The sequence below is a fragment of the Mustela erminea genome, chromosome 11, assembly GCF_009829155.1.
Source record: "Mustela erminea isolate mMusErm1 chromosome 11, mMusErm1.Pri, whole genome shotgun sequence".
Taxonomy (NCBI): domain Eukaryota; kingdom Metazoa; phylum Chordata; class Mammalia; order Carnivora; family Mustelidae; genus Mustela; species Mustela erminea.
In genome coordinates this window covers 46,715,416-46,727,524 of record NC_045624.1, presented here as the reverse complement: position 1 = coordinate 46,727,524, position 12,109 = coordinate 46,715,416, and the positions used below count along the sequence as shown (strand labels likewise).

General features: G+C 42.1%; 1 protein-coding gene across 2 annotated transcripts in view; it reads right to left on the bottom strand.

Annotated features, from left to right (window-relative positions):
* The window catches only part of CPVL (carboxypeptidase vitellogenic like), a 128,861-nt gene extending 117,778 nt beyond the window's left edge, over positions 1–11,083 (bottom strand). For both annotated transcript variants that reach the window (XM_032304005.1, XM_032304006.1), the window contains exon 1: positions 11,000–11,083. The gene's annotated coding sequence lies outside the window, so the exon portion shown is untranslated. The remainder of the gene's footprint in view (positions 1–10,999) is intronic.
* Positions 11,084–12,109: the final 1,026 nt, after the last annotated feature.

The window sequence follows — 12,109 nt, the reverse complement described above, 5'->3', positions numbered from 1 at the left end:
AGACTAGGAATCCTAAATCAGGTAAAGGCAATAGTCAAAGTGTGTACGGGGCAGACTTCAAAAATAATTTGAAGGTAACATTAGCAGGACCTTGTGAATGATGGAGATATTATATGCTGAAATAGAACAGAACCTAGGATGATTCCCAGATCTGACTTACATGGCTGCGGCAGATAGTAGTATCATTAACTAAGAACTCCCACTGATGTAGGAAAAGATGTTAGTGTTTGAAGCTGACAGCCAAGGAAGAATTCTTGAGACATCTTTGGTGCAAAAGGTGATTTTATTAAAGCACAGGTACAGGACATGTGGGCAGAAAGAGCTGCCCCAGGGTCATGAGGTGTGACCCATTGTATACTTTCAAGTTGGGAGGGAGTTAGGGATAATAAAAATCTCTAACGAATTTTGGAAGCAAGGTTTCCAGGACCTTGGAGGGAATAGCTATTGTTCAGGAAAGGTCATTTATTATTGTCTAATAAAGCCTGAGTCATGCGACCCTTCACATGTGTATTGGTGGGTAATATGCTTGGGAGATGATTGCCAACATGTACCTTGGGACGGGGGTTGGGGGGGGCGATGGGATGGTAGAGATAAAGTAAGTTCCCAAAGGATTTTTTGTATGTTAAAGTAGACTTTCAAGACCCTGGGGGACTCAGATTGCCTTTTGCCCTTAGCAAAGTATTAAATCTGAGGCAGCTGAGTCCCTAGAGGAATGTCACTTTGCCTGTTTCAAGGACATGTCAATAGACTATAGATGACAAGCAAATTTAATAATTTTTCTTCTGCCTTTGTTTCCCACATCACCACTACTCAATTTCACCATGCCTTCAACTAGCATGAGTGCATTAATGGGTATGCATGTGTGTATGTATGGGCACGTGCATGCACGTGCATGCACTCGAGCATATGAAGGGAGGAGTAAAGAAATCTGAGCAAATGAAAATCAGTCCTTCTGGTAATCACCTAGTAATGTTCCCAACAGAACAGTGACAACATTTCTACATGCCCAAGGCCACACTGCAGCTGCCAAATCACTGACAATCCTTTGTTCTGGGCAGTTCCTGCTTTCTTAGCGATGTATCCCCAGTCCTACTTTGTTGCTCCCACCTCCTGAACCAAGACTGCTGTAATAGTTGCTGAACTGCCTTGAACACCACATCCCCCCACCCCCACTTCCCTGATCCCTCCTTTGCCTCACTCAGCATAAGGCCAAACCTTTTAGAGGTCTTGTCCTATGTCCCCAATCCCTTGGGTATATGTCCTCCTTTGCTGCAGGTAAGCGAATAAAATTAATTTTGCATCATTATAAATAAAGAGAAGTTAGAGAGACCACAAAATTGAGAGAGAGAGAGAAAATAAAGGTAAACTTAGAGGGCAGCTGGGGGCTCTCTATATTATTCTATGACAAGAAAGCAAGACTCTGCCACAATTTCTGAAGGTACAACATTGATTACGAAAAGTTTTCAAATTTGTCAGAAAGGGTGAAACAGGAGGTATACAGTGTATACCCCTATGGAAATTCTATTATCATTCAACTGGTATTGATTTAGCGCCTACTTTCTGCCTGCAACTACGCCTACCTGTAAAGATATAAAAGGCAGAGTGAATTTAGGGAACAAGGAAGAGTTTGATTTGGCTGGAGCACTGTTCTTGAGGGGGTCATGTGACTTTGGTCTGTGCAGTTATGTTGGAATCACATGGAGGACACTGCAATTCATGGAAGGAAGTTTATACTTTGGAGGGGGGCAAGATGGCGTAAGAGTAGGGACTCAATTTCAACCGCTCCCCTGAATTGAGCTGGAGATCTACCAAAGCACTTTGAACACCCATGAAATCTGCCTGAGATACAAGATTATATATGTCTGCATCTCTACAGGGGCAGAGGATCATCAGTTGAGAGTGTGAAGACAGGGAGGATAAACAGAAGGGGGTTTGGGAGCCACCAGATGCCAGCCATTGGAAAGTTAATACCCCAATGTGAAAGTGCTCTGCACTTGGACACCAGCAATAGCTTGGAGACTGGTGGCTGAGAGATGGGATGGAACTGATAACAGCACTCAAACAGAACAAGGGGCTTAAGGGACAATAGCTGGGACCAGGCGGCTGCAGGCACAGACCTAAGCCCTTGGTCCCGGAACTGGCTGAAGCCAATGGCCCCCTGCGCCTGAGTGGACCGGGCTTGCACTGGTGCCCACGGTCCTGGGAACGGCAGCCACTGGGGTCAGGCTTGCCTGGACCTGTATTGCTCGGGGTTTTGGTGGCACAAAGGTACAGAAACAAGCCAACCACTGAGAGGGTCGCTGGGGTCATACACAGCCTATGGGAGGCTATGCTGTTCAACGGAGCTTGAAGGGGGGAGTCTGTGTTCTGGAAGATTCAGAGAGGAGGGGTCTATGGCTTCTCTCTGAGGCAGAGGTCTGGGTGCAGACAGTTTACTTTGCTCTGACCCTCCAAAGAGGGGAGAAAAGCTGCCAGAGAACAAAAGCCTCGGGAGAAAAAAAGCCCCAAAACCAGTTTCCACAGAGCCCAGCCCCTTGATAGAAGGCAGGCAACTCCGCCCAAGCAGGATCGACTGAAAAACAACGTGGCAGGCCCCTCTCCGAGAAGACAAGCCAAAAGAACAGAGAACAACAACCCCAGGGTCCCCATAAAACTGCAAAACCCCAACACCAAGGGGAAAACAGTATATTAAGCTCCTGGTGTTGGCTCACAGCCTGTATATTTCTTGGATACTTTTTTCTCTCTCTTTTTAAAAATTCTTTCTCATGATTCTTGGTTCTTTGTTTTTTTTTTTTTTTCTTTTTTAACCTACTTATCATTTCAACCAGATATTTAACACAACACATTCCATAGTAACTTTCTCATACATATACTTTTTTTTCCCTTTTCTTTATATATATAGATATAAGCTTTAATGTAGTCCTTTTTCCCCTACTCAATACTACCTTTGTATATATACCAGTTTTAATTTCCCTTTATCTCTGGAGAGTTGAGTTCTCAAACAAAGATAACAAGATACACCCAGGAAGGACTGAAATACCCTTCCTCACCCACATGGAGAGACTATAACAACCTTCCCGTCACCTCGCCACCCCACTTTTTAATTTTATTTATTTTTTTCTTTTTTTGTTGGTGTTTTGTTTTTGTACTTTATAAATTTTACTCTTGGGGCTCATTTTGGCTGGGGTCTTTTTTTTTTTTTTTCCCATTTTTGCTGGTGACTTCTGATTGCTCTGAAACTTCCCAGGGTGCACCTTGCCTGAATAGTAGTTACTATTTTTAGCTGTATGTTCCCTCAACCACAACTTAACAGAATGACAAGGAGGAGGAATTCCCAACAAAGAAAAGACCCAGAGACAATGGCCTCTCCAGCAGTTCTGATGGATATGGATATAAACAAGATGTCAGAAATAGACTTCAGAGTTAGCAGTTATGAAGACAATAGTCAGGCTGGGGAAAACTATTAATGGCAACATAGATTTGTTAAGGGCAGAAGTGAAAGAAGATTTGGCAGAGCCTAAAAATGCTATCAATTAGACACAATCTAATCTAGATACTCTAACAGTTAGGGGAGATGAGTCAGAAGAATGATTGTCGATCTTGAAGAAAAACTGATAGAAAAGAAGAAGCAGGGGGAGGCCTGGAACAAACAGCTTAAAATCCATGAAAACAGAATTAGAGAGAGAAATGATGCCATGAAACATTCCGACGTCAGAATTACTGGGATCCCTGAGGAGGTGGGGAGACAGAGAGAGAGGACTAGAAGATATGTTTGACCAAATCGTAGCCAAGAACTTCCCCAATCTGGGGAATGAAACAAGCAATTGTGTCCTAAAGGCAGAAAGGACACCCCCCAAGATCAATGAGGGCACATCAATGCCCAGACATGTAATAGTAAAACTCGCAAATCTTAGAACCAAGGAAAGCATTTTAAGGGCAGTTTGGGGGAAGAGATTCCTTATGTACAGAGAAAGGACCATCAGAATAACGTCAGACTTGTCCACAGAGATGTGGCAAGACAGAAAGGGCTGGCAAGACATATTCAGGGCACTAAATAAGAAGAATATGCATACAACCAAGAATGCTTTATCAAGCAAGGCTGTCATTCAGAAGAGATGGAGAGGTGAGAAGCTTCCAGGACCAGCAGAGACATATTCTTTTAGAATATGTGACCAGTAGGCTGGTGCTGCAAGAAATATTAAGGGGGGGGTTCTATAAAAGAAGAAAGACCCCAAGAGTGATACAGAACAGAGATGTACAGAGATAATCCATAGAAACAAAGACTTCACAGGCAACATGATGACAATAAAATCTTATCTATCAATAATCACTCTCAACGTGAACAGCCTAAATGCTCCCATAAAATGGCACAGGGTTGCAGACTGGATAAAAAGACAGGACTCACCAAATGCTGTCTACAAGAGACTCATTTTGGACCTAAAGATACATCCAGACTGGAAATGAAGGGATGGAGAACAATCTTTCCTGCCAACGGACCTCAAAAGAAAGCTGGGGCAGGATTCTCATATCAGATAAATTAGATATTAAGCTAAAGACTGTAGTCCGGTACAGAAAGACACTATATCATTCTTAAAGGGTCTATCCAACAAGAAGATCTAACAGTTGTAAATATCTATGCTCCCAACATGGGAGTAGTCAACTACAAAAACCAACCATTGATCAAAATAAAGAGACATATTGATAATAATACATTAATTTGTAGGAGACCTTAATACTCCACTCTCAGCAAAAAACAGATCAACTAAGCAGAAAATCAACAAAGAAACAAGAGCTTTGAATAACACACTGGACTAGATGGACCTCATAGATATATACAGAACATTCCACCCTAAAACAACAGAATACACATTCTTCTCAAGTGTGCATGGAAACTTTCTCCAGAATAGACCACATACTGGGTCACAGATCAGGTCTCAACTGATACCAAAAGACTGAGATTATTCCCTGCATATTCTCTGACCACAGTGCTTTGAAACTGGAACTCAATCACAAGAAAAAGTTTGGAAGAAATGCAAATATTTGGAAGCTAAAGACCATCCCACTCAAGAATGTTTGGGTCAATCAGGAAATCAAAGAAGAACTTAGTTAATTCATGGAAACCAATGAGAATGAAGATGTAGCAATCCAAAACCTAAGGGATATGGCAAAGGCAGTCCTAAGGGGGAAATACATAGCCATCCAAGCCTCACTCAAAAAAAAAAAAAAAAAAAAAAAAAAAAGAAAAGAAAATCCCAAATATACAAACTGTCTTTACACCTTAAAGATCTGGAGAATCAACAATGAATTAAGCCTAACCCATGCAAGAGAAGGGAAATAATTAATATTAGAGCAGAGATCAATTAATTAGAAACACAGCAATATTAATTGCTGTATTAATTAATTAATTAAAAATCCAGAAATACAGAACATATTAACAAAACTAGAAACTGGTTCTTTGAAAGAGTAAGATCAATAAACCACGTCCAGACTTATCCAAAAGAAAAGAGAAAGGACCCAATTAATCAAATTATGAATGTAAGGAAAGAGATGATGACTACCACCAAGGAAATATATACAATTATCAGAAATTATTATCAACAGCTATATGACAATAAATTAAGCAACCTGGAAGAAATAGATGCATTCTTGGAAACCTATAAACTTCCAAGACTGAAACAGGAAGAAATTGACAACCTGAATAACAATATTGAAGCAATGATCAAGAACCTCCCAAAATACAAGAGTCCAGGGCCTAATGAATTCCCTGGGGAATTCTACCAAACATTCATCGAAGAAATAGTACCCATTCTCCTGAAGCTGTTTCAAAAAATAAGAAACAAAAGAAAAACTTCCAGACTCTTTCTATGAGGCCAGCATTACCTTGATCCCAAAACCAGGCAAAAAAAAAACATCAAAAAGGAGAATTTCAGACCAATATTTCTGATGAATACAGATGTCAAAATTCTCAACAAGATTCTAGCTAAGAGGATCCAACAGTACATTAAAAGGATTACACATCAGGACCAGGTGGGATTTATCCCTGGGATGCAAGGGTTGTTCAACATTTGCAAATCAATCAATGTGATAGAACACATAAATAAGAGAAGAGACAAGAACCACATGGTCCTCTCAACTGATGCAGAAAAAACATTTACAAAATACAGCATCGTTTTCTGATTAAATCTCTTCAGAGTATAGGGATAGAAGGAACATATCTCAACTTCATAAAATCCATCTATGAAAAACCCACAGCAGATATCATTCTCAATGGAGAAAAGCTGAGAGCCTTCCCACTGAGATCAGGAACACGACAAGGATTCCCACTCTCACCACTACTGTTCAACATAATACTAGAAGTCCTAGCAACAGCAATCAGACAGCAAAAAGAAATAAAATGTATTCAAACTGTAAAAGAAGAAGTCAAACTCACTCTGTTTGCAGGTGACATGCTCACCCAAGTCTCCATCCCCAAATTACTAGAACTCATACAGCAATTCAGTAATGTGGCAGGATTAAAAAATCAATGCACAGAATCAGTTGCTTTCTTATACAATAACAATGAAACTGTGGAAAGAGAAATTAAAGAATTGATTCCATTTACAATAGCACCAAAAACCATAAGATACCTGGGAATAAACCCAACCAAAGAGGTGAAGGATCTTTACTTCAGGAACTACAAAACACTCATGAAAGAAATTGAAGAAGACACAAAAAGATGGAAAAACATTCCATGCCCATGGTTTGGAAGAATAAGCATTGTTAAAATGTCTATACTGCCCAGAGCAATCTATATTTTCAAGGCCATCCCAGTCAAATTACCCATGGCATTTTTCAAAATGCTGGAATAAACAATCTTAAAATTTGTATGAACCAGAAAAGACCCTGAATCACCAAAGATATGTTGAAAAAGAAAAACAAATCTGGGGGCATCACGTTGCTTGATTTCAAAGTATATTACAAAGCTATGATCACCGAGACAATATGGTACTGGCACAAAAACGGACACATAGACCAATGAGACAGAATAGAGAGCCCAGATATGGACCCTCAACTCTATGGTCAACTAATCTTCGACAAAGCAGGAAAAAATATCCAATGGAAAAAAGACAGTCTCTGCAATGAATGGTGCTGGGAAAATTGGACAGCTATGTACAGAAGAATGAAACTGGACTATTCTCTTACACCATACACAAAGATAAACTCTAAATGGATGAAAGAACACAATGTAAGATAGGAATCCATCAAAATCCTAGAGGAGAACATAGGCAGTAACCTCTTTGACATCGGCCACAGCAACTTCTTTCAAGACATGTCTCCAAAGGCAAGGGAAACCAAAAGTGAAAATGAACTTTTGGGACATTATCAACATAAAAAGTTTCTGCTCAGCAAAGGAAACAGTCAACAAAACAAAGAGGCAACCCACGGAATGGGAGAAGAGATTCACAAATGACACCACAGACAAAGAGTTGATATCTAAGATCTATAAAGAACTTCTCAAACACAACACCCAAAAAACAGATAAACAAGTCAAAAGCTGGGCAGAAGACATGAGCAGACACTTCTCCAAAAAAGACATACAAATGACTAACAGACACATGAAAAAGCGTCCATCATCAAGAGCCATCAGGAAGATTCAAATCAAAACCACATTGAGATACCACCTTACACCAGTGAGAATGACAAAAATTGACAAGGCAAGAAATAACACATGTTGGAGAAATTGTGGAGAAAGGGGAACACTCTTACCCTATTGGTGGGAATGCAAATTGGTGCAACCACTTTAGAAAACTGTGGGGGTTCCTCAAAAAATTAAAAATAGAGCTACCCTGTGACCCAGCAATTTCACTCCTGGATATTTATCCCAAAGATACAGATGTAATGAAAAGAAAGGCCATATGCCTCCAATGTTCACAGCAGCAATGTCCACAATAGCCAAACTATAGTAAGAGCTGAGATGCCCTTTAACAGACAAATGGATAAAGAAGATGTGGTCCACATACACAACAGAATATTACTTAGCCATCACAAAGGATGAATACCCAACTTCTGCATCAACATGGATGGGACTGGAGGAGATTATGCTGAGTGAAGTAAGTCAAACAGAGAAAGTCAATTATCATATGGTTTCACTTATTTGTGGAACATAAGTAACAGCACAAAGGACATTAGGAAAATAAAGGGAAAAATGAAGCGGGGGAAATTGGAGTGGGAGACGAACCATGAGAGACTATGGACTCCATGAAACAAACTGAGTGTTTTAGAAGTGAGAGGGGTGTGGGTATCAGTGAGCCATCAGTAATGGATATTAAGGAGGGCACGTATTGGATGGAACACTGGGTATTATATGGTAACAATGAATCATGGAACACTATATCAAAATGCTGTACTGTACAGTGACTAACATAAGACAATAAAAAAAAAAGAAAAAGAAACAGAATCCAGGCCCAAAAAAAAAAAAAAAGGAAGTTTATACTTCATCCTGGTTGCAGTCAGGAGGCACTGAAGGCATTTAAGGAGGGGAGTGTCTTGTGCTTTAGAAAGCTCATTCCAGCATCCGTGTTTGGCTAGAGTGGAGAGGATCTGACATCTGAGAGCTAAGTTGGGAGACTTTGCAAATGATCTGGGACAAAGTAAAGGTTGAGCTATGAACAGAACAGGTTGCAGAGAAAGAAAAAGGAGAATCGATCTCTTGGGAGCTGGGTTACCCACTCCCCCAAAGAACCATATAGTTACACCAAGATGTCTCTAGTGGTATTTCTGAAAGATAAGTAATGGGATATGGAGTCCCAAACGAGAAAGGAGAAAGGGCTAGCCCCGGATGCCTACATAAATATTTCGACCTGTAAATAACCCTAACAGTTTAAAATGAACCACTAATTAGAATCAGAATATGTAGAAAAGGTTAAGTAACTCCCAAGGATTTGGAAAGATAAGATGCTAAGAATTTGCTCTATCAGGCCAACTGATCAAAGGACCTAAAGTTATCCCCTCCCCTCCCCATCTAACTTCCCAGGTTCTGGTTTAAAGTAGTAAAAGAAAAACATATGTACAAGGCTATTCCTATAGTATCTCCGAGGGAGAGAAATGTCAATACTGTAGTTTCAGTTCATTTATGCTTAGTAGTTGGGTTTTATGATGAAAGTACCTGATCACTGTGCTGTGAACCGAGTCCATTGCTGCTTAAATCTTTGAACTTGCAAATATAAGAAAAAGTTTAAACTCCATTCCTATTTTTGGCCAAGGTACAGCTCTTAGCATTCTGACCAGCTTACCCTTTCCCAAATCTATGTAGATATTCATGAGTCATTCTTCAAAAGGTACCTTTCAAATTATGAGAAACTTACCTATTTCCATTCTTTTAAATGTTCTTAGTTCAGCCCACGAAAACCCCACAGTATTAAACCCCTGGGAATGCTAACCTGAAATAATCCCATTTCCTTTTAAAATGAACTATACTCCTTATTAATGGGTCATTACCAATTTACCTCGGGAATTTTAGTGCTAATAAACGGGTATCTGATGTTATCTGAGGCAGTAATTACGCTCTTCTCATCTTACTTCAGTGCATACCAATAATGTAGTCAACACTGATTCTTTCCTCTGACACATCATATGCTTTCTAAAACAAAGTCATCAACAAAATACGGTCATGCCGTTTGCTTCTTGTTTTTATTTTCTCAAGGGGTGTGAACTGGCAAGTCCTGTGGACTTGCTTAACACTCTTCTAAGTTACTTAAATCACCTGTCAGTCAAAAACCACTTATTTCTCAGGCTCTAAAATCAGTCTAGAAGAACCCCATTACAAATTGGTTTATAAGCTAGCTTATAAACTAGCCATATATTTTATGAGACCACTTATGCCCTTCCAAAAAACCCAACTCCCCCCCACCACCAAAAAAAAGAATGAAACAGCTTCTTGCTAAGAACACTTGCATTACATTATAAAGAGTTACCACTGGACTTAGAGTGGCCTGGAGCACAAATCTAGAAATCCCAATCGTCCTAAGGATCTTGACAACTGCACAGACTCTCATACACCAACAAAGCCAGTATATGAGAGTAGATCCAGTGTGATCTACTTTTTCCAAAAATGTAAAAATTCCTATTTTGAACAACTTTCTTAAAAGATACAGTTCAAGTTAGCAAAATTCATCCTAGTTGATTTTTTTTCTTCCTTCCATCTCTGTTTTTACTCATCTCACACCAGAAATAGTAAAAAGTTAGTTGTCCATTTAAGAGGAGGAGAAAAAAGAACTGTCTTTAAAATAGGGAGACTGGGGCTTAGCAAACCTAAAAAATTTTGCTCAAAGTCACCAACTGGCAAAATGCATTGCTGGGATTTGAATCCATAAATACACCAAAGCCTATTTTTTCCCGTGAGACCAAGCTGTCCTAAAAGGTACTGGGTGCTTCCATTTGTCTCTAAGGGTCCCACTAACTCCTAGAAACTTCCCAATAAGGGCTGAATCTGCTTGGCAGAGAGCTGCTTCCAGCTATCCTGTGCCCCCGTTTTCCCCTAGTCCTATATTCCAGGTCTCTCTTCTGTGCTTGCTTTCTATCAAGACAGTTCTTCTTCTGTGGGGTGCTCAACTCGAAGGCATTTCCCCCTCCCCTCTTCCACAGCACCCACAAAATCAAAACATCCCAAAGACGTGTTGAGGGAGGCAAGGGATGTGTCCCCACCTTGCATCAAGAGTAACGGGGTACCCCAAGGCTTCGCGCACCCCGGGGAAAACCCTGAACCGAGAGGTTTCCTGGCGTGCAATAAGCCCCCGTGCGACTGCCTCGGATTGTGCCAGGAGCCTTCGGGAACGTGCCCCCGGCCGGACGCACCTAGAGCCTAGCGCCAAGCCTCCCCGGCTCCCAACCTGGAAACTCCGAGCCGGCCAAGCTCTAGCTCCCGTCTTGCGCACACTGCGGCTCCGCAGACACCCGCTCGGCGCTCCCGGCGTCCCGGGACAACCGCGAGGCAGGACCCTGCGCGCCGCGTCGCACTCACCCGAGCCCGCAGGTCCGCGCAGCCGTGGCGCAGGCGGCGAGAAGTGCAGCAGCCCGGCCCCTCGCGACTACCCTGCCAGACGCCGGCTTCAGAGCTCGCCTCTCCGCGGCTCACGTGACCTAGACCTTTGGAGCCTGAGGTAGGTCCCCACCTCCCGTGCCCGCGACCCGGCCGCGCGCAGGCAGCCTCCAACCTGGAAGAAGCAGGCACCCAGAGGGGAATACTGAAAAGTAAAGGGAGAAAGGTCGGCTGCGGGCGCAGCTCTGGTGGGTTTGTTCCTTTGCGTGTTTTGATTTTCCCTCCTTCTTTTTTAAAGCTGCTCTCAGAATTTCAACATTGTATTTAAAAATCTTTCCCCTGCGCAATCTTTCCCCTCCGCGGGTGCTTGCAATCCTGGTGTTCGCAACCAGGGTGTCTGCATCTGGAAACCCAGTGGTGTTTTTCCTGCCACTGTTTAGAAAGCCCTCTTGTATTCATCCCAAGTGCCCATTCCAGTCTACTGATCCTGAGAGCTCACCAAGGGCCAGCCCTGAGCCAGGTGCTTTCTCTGCAGGAGGGCCTGGGAACCTTACCTCAACCGGATCGGTTCTGCGCTAAGATTATCCCCATTCTGCAGGCGGGCAACTGAGACTTAGGTTAAGTGTCACATCTCTTGTAAGTGATAGATATTTTGAACTTCCCTCAGGTACTGGGCACTGTACTCAGGTACTGGGCACTTCCCTTAGGTACACAGACACCGGCGATGGGGGGCGGGCACAGGGGCTAAGAAGGTAAGGAGATTACAAGCGCAAAGTAAGACAAAATACAGGAATGTAGTCGTTCCCACATAGGAATGTCCCCAAATGTCCTGTGATTCGGAGACGGTTACTTAGAGCACCCCGGGCAGGCCACCTGGCTTGGCATTCTGACTGTGCTACTTGGCTACTAGTTCTGATCCATTATTTTTAAAGATGATCAAACAAGACTACCCTGCTCCTTTGTCGGGTGACTTGGCTGCTCTTCCCATCAAGAGGTAGAGTCTGTTTTCCGCGGTCCCATTAACTCAGAGCTGGCCTTGTGACTGGTTTTGACTGGTAGAATGTGGGCAAACGCTGGTTGCATCCCAGAAAT